The sequence below is a fragment of the Mastomys coucha genome, unplaced genomic scaffold (genome assembly GCF_008632895.1).
Source record: "Mastomys coucha isolate ucsf_1 unplaced genomic scaffold, UCSF_Mcou_1 pScaffold12, whole genome shotgun sequence".
Classification (NCBI taxonomy): Eukaryota; Metazoa; Chordata; class Mammalia; order Rodentia; family Muridae; genus Mastomys; species Mastomys coucha.
This window is the reverse complement of record NW_022196894.1, coordinates 3097564-3106856: the sequence shown is the minus strand read 5'-3', so window position 1 is coordinate 3106856 and position 9293 is coordinate 3097564. Positions and strand designations below refer to the sequence as shown.

At 40.4% G+C, this 9293-nt stretch overlaps 1 protein-coding gene across 7 annotated transcripts in view; it reads right to left on the bottom strand.

Moving 5' to 3' along the window:
• Nucleotides 1-9293, bottom strand: part of Rbfox1 (RNA binding fox-1 homolog 1) — a 1556838-nt gene that overhangs the window by 754402 nt on the left and 793143 nt on the right. The window lies entirely within an intron of this gene.

The window sequence follows — 9293 nt, the reverse complement described above, 5'->3', positions numbered from 1 at the left end:
TCTCTCTCACACACACACACACACACACATATACACACACATATGTACACACACATACACACATGGGCAAAACTAAAAAAATAAAGTTAAATAAATAAAATGTGAGGAATTTGAAATGACAAGCACTTTCAGTCTCAAATATTTCACACCTCTGGAAAAAGAAATTATTCAATGAGAAGAGATGCTGGTCAGGATTCACTGCACCATAAAATGCCTAACCCAGTGCCTGGGTTGGAGACAACTTCCAACACATATGGGTTGGAAAAATAATTTCTAGGGCTGTTGCTGACTGTGAAACTGGAGCTAGAATAACATCTGGTAGGTAGAAAGGCAATGGGTAGCCAGCATGCGACTATTCTTTGGAAAAGAATAAAGTGATAACTATGCAATTCTTAATAGTTTTTCTTCACTTACCTTGGCAATATAACTTGTTCCTAAACACCCCTTTGTGGCTTAAATGCCTACACTGTACAGTCAATGAGCAAAAACCAATTCTGTTCCTTAAATTCTTCTCATATACTATGCAGCTGTCTCAATTCATTAATTTGCTTAATCAGCCCTCATCAATACCACTTCTCTCGACTGCCTTCTAACTGGTAGAAGGACCAGGCTCTGAATAATCAAAGGTATAGAACAGGAAAGGGGGCAGGGAGGATACCTGTGCCAATGTCCTTTGTGAGACTATAGCAGCTTTATATTAATTTGTTTGTTTTTGCTGAAAGTCAGCCCTCAAAGGTGTTTTCTCATCTCTCTGATATTTTAGTCCTTTAAAACTGTTGAATTTGAGGGTCATAACTCTGAGTGGCACACAGCTAACAAATCCAAAGGGTATCAGCACAGAGTTCTTCAGAGCCCTCTGATACTCCTTACAAATTATAGCTCAGATCAGATCAGATCAGCTCTGCTTTCTATAAAGAACACACAAAATGCACAAATTGTGGTTTTGACGTTATTAGAATATACTGCTATAGCAGACAAAATGGCAATCTTGAGCATGGAGCACACACAGCTGTAATCTTAGCACTTGGGAAGAGGGAGCAGGAGAATCTTAAATTGGAAGCCAGTCTCTGATACACAGTGATACAATCTCAGAAAAAACTAAAACATTGTTAGAAATTGTCCATCACTATTGATTTTTTTGAGTTCTCTGATAAATAGACTGACAAGTAAAATATGTCTTAGCATTAATATAAACCTGAAAAATGGGATATACGATCAAAAATATTTTCTCACATCTTTGAGGAAGGGAGCAGAGAATTGCCCTGTATTATAAAACACAATAAACAAAATCAACAGGTAATGTGAGAGCTATAACACTCAAGAGGGTGAACTTTTATACAGAATCAATGACATGCTCTCATTAGATGGGGAAAACAAGCTTGCTTTTACAAGGAACTACCAGCATGAACAGTTGTAAGGAAACATAATCCATTTTCCTCTTCAATTCTCATCTCTGGCCTCCTTGTAGAAACAGTTGCACTACTTGGCTAAATTGCCCTACAGGGAAGTAGTTTTACCTGATTTTGATTGACATGGAAAAAAGCCCTGAAACTTTATCCTTTTTGAATTGCAGACATTCCTAATCATGGAATACCATAGCAATGTCTGAGCTTCAGAAGTAGCTACCAGTTTGAATTTTTTGTTTTTTGAACTGAAGAATCCACTTCTTTCTGTGGAAAGTAAGTGGCCTGTCTCCAATTTTTGCACCAGCTAAGCTTTTCAACTCAGAAAAGAAGGAAGATTATGACTTCATCAGACATTACCCATATGAAAGTGAAAGTGGAGACTCATATTCTGATATGTGCAATTTCTTGTGGTTCCAATTCCTATTATTCAGCATGAGGGGCCTCAGTCATCATCAGGAAGTTGCTACTCCATTTAAAGGTATATATTCCTCTTACAAAGCAATATTTTCACAATGAAATTTTAAATGAAGTATATGATGACATAGACTGACTATATGTCCTTCCCATAACCCTCTCCTTTCACTCTGTCACCTTCTGCTATTTCTATTTCCCTTAAATGGACCCCCTTCTTCTTCTTCTTCTTCTTCTTCTTCTTCTTCTTCTTCTTCTTCTTCTTCTTCTTCTTCTTCTTCTTCTCCTTCTTTCTTCTTTTCTCTCTCTCTCTTTCTCTTTCTCTGTCTGTCTGTCTGTCTGTCTGTCTGTCTCTCTCTCTCTCTCTCTCTCTCTCTCTCTCTCTCTCTCTCTCTCCCTCTCTCTCTGTGTGTGTATTGAAACTCAGGTTATACTCGTGAGGAAAAAACCATGTATGTGTTTTTTGTGGTTATGGCTGGCTTCATTTCATATGACCATCTCCAATTATACTATGCAGACAACATAATTGCAATCTTTTTTATGGCTGAATAAAACTCTATCATGCATGCATACTATGTGTTTTTTCCCATTCATCTATCAGTGGACACCCAGATGGATACTTGCTGTTTGTGATGAGCTGGTAAAACACAACCCAAAGTAGGGAAAGCTGACTATCTGAGCAATCAAAACTTCAAGCAGTGTTCTTACTCTTCCCTGAAATTAAGGTGCTCTGTCTGTGTAGAAACAACATGCTACTAAGGATCTACCATCATGAAAGGGAAGAAAGTAAGCAACAACAGAAGAAATGTCATATACAAGCCTGCTTAAGCTCCTCATGTTTCTGGCACAACAAGCTTAACAAGAGTATAAATTTTAAAAGCACTTTCACATAAAATAGTCTGAAGTGAGTCATGTCTTGTACTCACATGTCATGGATCATGCATTTACTATGATGGTAAAGTACTTCAGTCTCTAGTGTGTCATACTAGAGGGCCAGTGAAATGAGTCAATATGTGAAAGATTGGCAACACAAAATTGAACACCTTTGTTTAATACTTGGAATCCACAAAGCAAGGTAAGAATTGACTCTAGAGTTTTCTTCTTACTTTCATGTGCTTTGTATGGTGTATGCTCCTCACCCTCTGTCACACTAATAACAAAATCAAATTATTTGAAGTCAGTGAAATATTTTTGGTGGGCCATTCTTGATGAGAACAAATGGGAAAGCAAAGACGAGCCTTTTATTTTTCTCATGTTGTAACAGGGCAAGACAAGGCAGAGGTTTTTCTATCTTGTATTCTTGTTGAGGCCATTTCAAGTTTAATTAGAATTTGCTCTCCTTGATAGATTTTCCCATGGAAAATTACCTAACTCTATTCAAGAAACTTGAGATCAAGATGCCCCAGATAAATTATCTTAGTTTCTGTTAAACTGCCTACTTGAGCAAAACTCCCTGTCCAGCTAACCAGCTAACTGCTTATCTTGACTTCTGTTAAACTGCTTACTTGTGCAAACACACACACACACACACACACACACACACACACACACACACACTTATGTAGTTGATACCAGATCAAGATACCATGATACCTTTAAGCGACCTTTGCTCTAAATACTCTGGGTTGCACTTGGGTCTTGAACACCTAAGTGTAGCTCTAGCCTGCTAGAATAAAGACTTTCAATTGGCTATAAACTGTGTCTGAGTGGCCATCTCTGGTGCGCAACCCACTATAATAAATTGACTCACTATCTCCCTCTTAACTCCACTCTGACCCAGCAGAAACTATCATTGTCAGGATGCTTAAAACTAAAGTAAAATTAATTCATGAGATTCCATTAGAAGGCTAATTAGTTCAGTATTTGACAAGTTGCTAAATGGTAACTTGGAATGACGAACAGCCAACCTATGATAATTAATTACCAAAACAGCCACCACATGGACTGAGACTGTGGCAAGGAAAGTGCTGACAACACAAAATTCACGTCCCACTGCTCCCCTGCCTCTCCCAATTTACAGGAGAATGGGAAATCATGAAAAAGTGATACACTCCGTTAGCCACCATCACAGAGAGCAAGTCTCCATGTAGCCTTAGGGGTATCTCGCACAGTTTAACACTGAAAATAAAACATAATATTCTTGCCAAAGAGCTGGGGGGGGGGAGGTTAAATTGGGGAGGCTTGAAGCAGCCTTGAATTGTAGTCAATAAAAAGGGACCAAATAGTAATTTTGTAATTTAACTGTGCTAGCTATGCCCAATGAGTCAGACACTTGTGAAATAAACCATGTAAATAGAAAAATGGCTTAACTCTTTCTGTGGTCACACAGCAATGCTTCCTCCACTGCTTCATGGGATTCAGTTTCCTGGCTCAATGAAAATAATGTGATTTATATACTACCTATGCATCTTTTACAATAGATCTCAGGCAAAGGTGTTGATTCCATTTTTCAACATTCTCTCATCTATTTAGGGATCAGAAATACTATTAATATGTTGTAACATGTTTTATATACCAGCACCAGGAACAGAATACCCTATCTTCTAGGACTACAATGTCTTCTTAAAACCACACAATTTTTAAAAATGTAAAGAATCATGTGTGGTGTATGTATTTGTTTTTGTGTGTATACAGTACCTCTCCCTCTCTCACTCCTCCATCTTTCCCTCTCTCCCTCTCCCCCCCTCTTTCTCTGTTGTGTGTATGTGTGTAGGCCAGACAGCAACATTGTGCATCTTCCTCTACTATACATTTTATGTTTTGAAACAGGATCTCTCATTGAACAAGAACCTCACCAATTGGCTACCCAGATTGCACACCAAGTTCCTGGAATTCACCTGTCACTGTACTCCTCAGCACTGGGGTTACAGTGACATGCCATCCACCATATAGCTTTCAAATGAGTGCTGGGCATCTGATTCAGGTCTACATGCTTTTGTAGAATGCTCTTTTGAAACTGAGTTCCCTCTCCAGTCTTCATTCTCCCAAGCCATTGGACTCTTGACCAAAGTAATCTCAGTACCCAGGGATGTCTTGAGGTTTTTCAAAGGAACATACTACAAGCAAAGTAAAGATGACACCAAGCCACCAAATAACTGAGGCTGACTGGCTGGCTATGGTCTATTCAAAGCCCAGCTGCAGAGGAGAAACATACTTTTATTTTCTGCCTCAATTCCTTCTTCTATCTTATAAGAAAAATTTCAAGGCCCAATTAATGTTATCCAGAAAAAAAATGTGAATGAGTTGGAAATGAAAATGTTTAAAATACAAATTATTATAGATCTCTTTTGAGCTAAGAGCAATGAGATTTGACAAACAAGTCATTATGAGATTGAGATAACCCCTTATCACTGGGGTGTCTAAACATGCCCAATATCTTGATATATTCAAGAATTTAAATCTATTTCTGCACAAGAGGGCAGCAGGTTCATAACTGTTCTCTGGTCCATGATGTTTCCAACCATCCCTGGGTGACTAGAATATCCCTGCCTTTAAACAATGGGAAGAAAATTCATAGGGGAGAATTTGTTCCTTTTGGGAGTGGATAGCCATGACCTTTCTACTTTGGAGATAAACAAAAAGGGCTGAAATATCCCTGTTGTCTGCTTAGTCAGATCAGCATCTCCCACCAAATCCAAACTTGAAGTACTGGCCCCAGGAGACAAAATTACTCACCAAAAGAATTTCTGCAAATTCAAAGATGACTGCCATATAAAATGGACTGGAAATCAACCTCCTCTACAGCTATGTCACAGTCAACAACTATGGGAAAATTTAAGGTGTTTGACTTGAGCCATTAGTCATTTGTGGGTATTAGTTTTGATGGGTATTTATGGGGAGGAAAGACAGTGTGAAGAGAAGGAAAGAGAGAAATAAGATGGAGGGATATGGAAAAGAAAGTGGAAGGAAGGAAGGAAGGTAGTGCCATGCCCACTCCAGTGAAATCCTCATGGTCAGGCCCAAAAGCTTGACCACAGATCAGAGGTGAAAAGCTTCAAGGAAGTTATTAGCCTCCTGGAATTCTTTGGCATCTCCTAACTCAGAAGTAGCACAGATTTGTCCTTGTGTTAGTTGATGGAAGGTCTCACATGCTCGGTGCCCACCAAGATATGATTTACTATAATAGCTAAACAAAATTAGACGTTGTTCACCAATGTTCCAACATCTTAGCCGAACCCTGGCTTGAAATTTTGTAGGGAGTGTTACACATTCAGACTAATTGCCTCCGGCATTGTTAACGAGATAATGAGGGAGGTCAAATATTGAAGTTTACTGGATAGAAGTTGATAATCCCAGGGCAAGGTCAACTAAGAATCCTCATTTCAGGCGCATATAGCAGACCACATTAGAATTGCAGTTGAATCATTCCCAGGAACTAGCAAGAATGGGACCCCTGGGACATATCTCTGCTAGCCCAGAAGATTAGCATAGTTGGACGTTTTACTGAGCATGGGTGGGACCTTGAGCCAAGTGTGTGTTTGTAAGACACTGTACTGCAGAACATTCGAGTCTCTACCCTCCTGCAGTCCTCAGCCCCTGGGGACTCTGGCCTGGCCCCATGTGGGCCGGAGTGCTTGGAGCCCAGGAGTTCGGCGCTGGTCCAGAGGTGGTGGCTACTGCTTTAGACCCAGTGTGTTTCAGATGGCCTCAGATGTACCTTGACCACTGAGCTGCCTGACTTTTCTTTTTCATTTATAATGACCATAAAGGTCTGATATTTAATTTTTAAGAATACACACTCAGATACAACACTCTCCTGTGTCCACGTGCCATTTTTTTCTCTGCAGATGTCTTGCCGACCTGTCCCAGAACCCTGTTTCTCCCACGGGTTGAGGGACCAAAGCTGACCGCCCCGTGACAAGGAAGGAAGGAAGAAAGGAAGGAAGGAAGGAAGGAAGGAAGGAAGGAAGGAAGGAAGGAAGGGAGGGAGGGAGGAAGGGAGGAAGGAAGGAAGAAAAAGGGGAGAAGGAAAATAGAAAGATAGTAGAAAAGATAAAGGGGTCAGGGTTGGGAGAGGAAAGGTTCCTTGATTAATCAGCATGCTCTAAAGCAATGGTTCTCAGAATTCCTAATACTGTGACTATTTAACACAGTTCCTCATGTTGTGCTGACCACAACCATAAAATTATTTTCATTGCTACTTCATAACTATAATTTGATACTGTTATGAATTGTAAATATGCTATATGCAGGATGTACAGCATGTGACCCCACAGGTTGAGAACCATTGTTCTAAAGGAAGGGGATAAAATTCCCAAGGCTGTCAATCAAGTAACTCTGAGCAAGCTAAGGACAATCTAGCTGTCTGTCATGGAGGTATCTCTTCAGAGATTTTTTTGTTTTTGTTTTTGTTTTTAAATCCCTTAGTCTTTGTTTTTTAACTGCCTGCTGGTGACCTAACCCCCTTGGCTTGGTCTTCTAAATCTAGGGTGAAATTTTTAACTTGTCACCCTGTCACGTTCATGTTTAAGGCATACTCATCCTGGTGTCAAATTCTGGGGAGCAATGTGACAATCTTCCCTCATGTACCATGATGGTGCTAATGCAGCCTAATAGGTGAAACTGATTTTTTTCCCCAACACAATAGTTCTTGTTCTGAAATGGCATTCACTGCCCAAGAACCAAACAAAAGCCCTAGGCACCAGCCAAGGTTTCTCATCTCCATAACCCAAGTAGTCCCTCCCGCTGTGGGTGAGTCAGAACAGAGAAAAAAAAATGTAACTTCCAGAAGCGGCAAGATGAGTTAGCCGGTACAGGGTTTTCAGAGGCCATGGAAGACAGGTACTACATGGCAAGCAAGAGGGAGAGGATGCCTTAAAGTTAAGCTGTTTCTGAGGACCTTGAAATGTGGCTGTGTCTTGGCTACGTGTAGCACTTTGTGTTTGTGTCACATATTCCGTACATAAGCCTTTTAATAATTAGCCTGTTTCCCTTACACTGGCTCTACCATCAGTCCCTGATGACTTGGTAATAAAACAGACTGATGATCCCTCCTCTCCCTCTGCTTACTCTCCCCAACTAGTAAGTATGCTAATGTTGTCTGTCCCTCTCTGTGTGGCTGGAACCCAGTGAGGATGAGTATGGCAAAACGTATGCTCTATCTAAACTCCAGAAGCCATTAGTAAGACAAGTAAGAGCCCAGCTTTCCTGCTTTTGAGTTGCATTTGCAAGTTAGAGCAATGAACCTTTATAAAAGGGAGCATGGTTACATTTGGCTTTAAATGAATGAGGATTTCAAGACGAAATAAGGACCCCACAGCCCGAGGTCTTTCCTTCCTTCTCACTTCCTTTCTTTCTGGCCTGTAGACTAATAGCTCATTATGGAGAGATGACTGTCGGAAAAAATAAAAGTTACCTAGACATGGAGGCCATTTCCCAGGAAGAGCTAATTATCAGCATAAATCATAGAGATCCTGGTCCAGACTGCATTAACCATCCACTGCACTGATCATTTGTAACTGCACTGTAATGTCAGTCATGGGCTGGAAAGAAATTATCCCATAGTAGCTTCTTCAAGTGAGGTCAGGGTACAGAATCCCTTTTGCACAGTGAGACACATTATGCCAACGGCACCATCTACTGTTAAACAAATCGAACCAGGGTGATAAATGGCCACAGGTTCACAAATGAGCCCCACACAGGCTGAGAGCATTTGCTACAGGCCATGCAAATTAATTCCATCACTAGTTTATAGAGGACAAAGACAGTAGAAGACCAAACACTAGCACCCTTCAGGAATTCATATCCTATATCCCCAAAGCATCTACCAACATCGCATCTAAAAGTGGGGCCAGTCTGTCTGCAGACTAAAGTCCTTTTAAAGTATGTTTTTACATTTTGTGTGTGCATGCAGATGTTCATGCATATGTGTGTATATGTGTGTGTGTGAGAGAGAGGGGGGTGGAGGTGGATCAAAAGACAACTTCCAATAATAGGTTTTTTTTTTCCTTCTACATGGCATCCAGGGAGATTGCGTTAGGCATGAGAGAAAGCACCTTTACTTCCTGAGCCATTCCACAGGCCCCTAGATGCCTTTTAAACAATAGATAACCCATAAGCAAGGGTCAAAGTGACAAGAGGCATAACAGCAACTAATCCTATCTGAATTGAAATGCTGTCATGTGCAGTCAGTCCTTAAGGAATGCCAATGGCAGGCATCACTGTATTCTCACTGATGTTCAAATTGTCACTGTAGTAATGAGATTAGTACCAATAATGCAATAACTGCAACTGACATATATATGCCACTGTGAACTTCAATGTGTTAATGTTCTCAGAGGCATGAAAGTTAAATGCTGGTAATTCTCCCACTTTCAGCAAAAGAGGAAACTGAGACAAAAAAGTGAAATATTTTTCCCAAGTTCACACATGGTTGGGAAATAGAAATTGAGAGACAAGTAAGGTTGTCTCAGGGATAGGATATAGGCTTTTGTTGAACTGTCTGCTAAGAAGCCAGCTGGGATCAGTCATACCAAT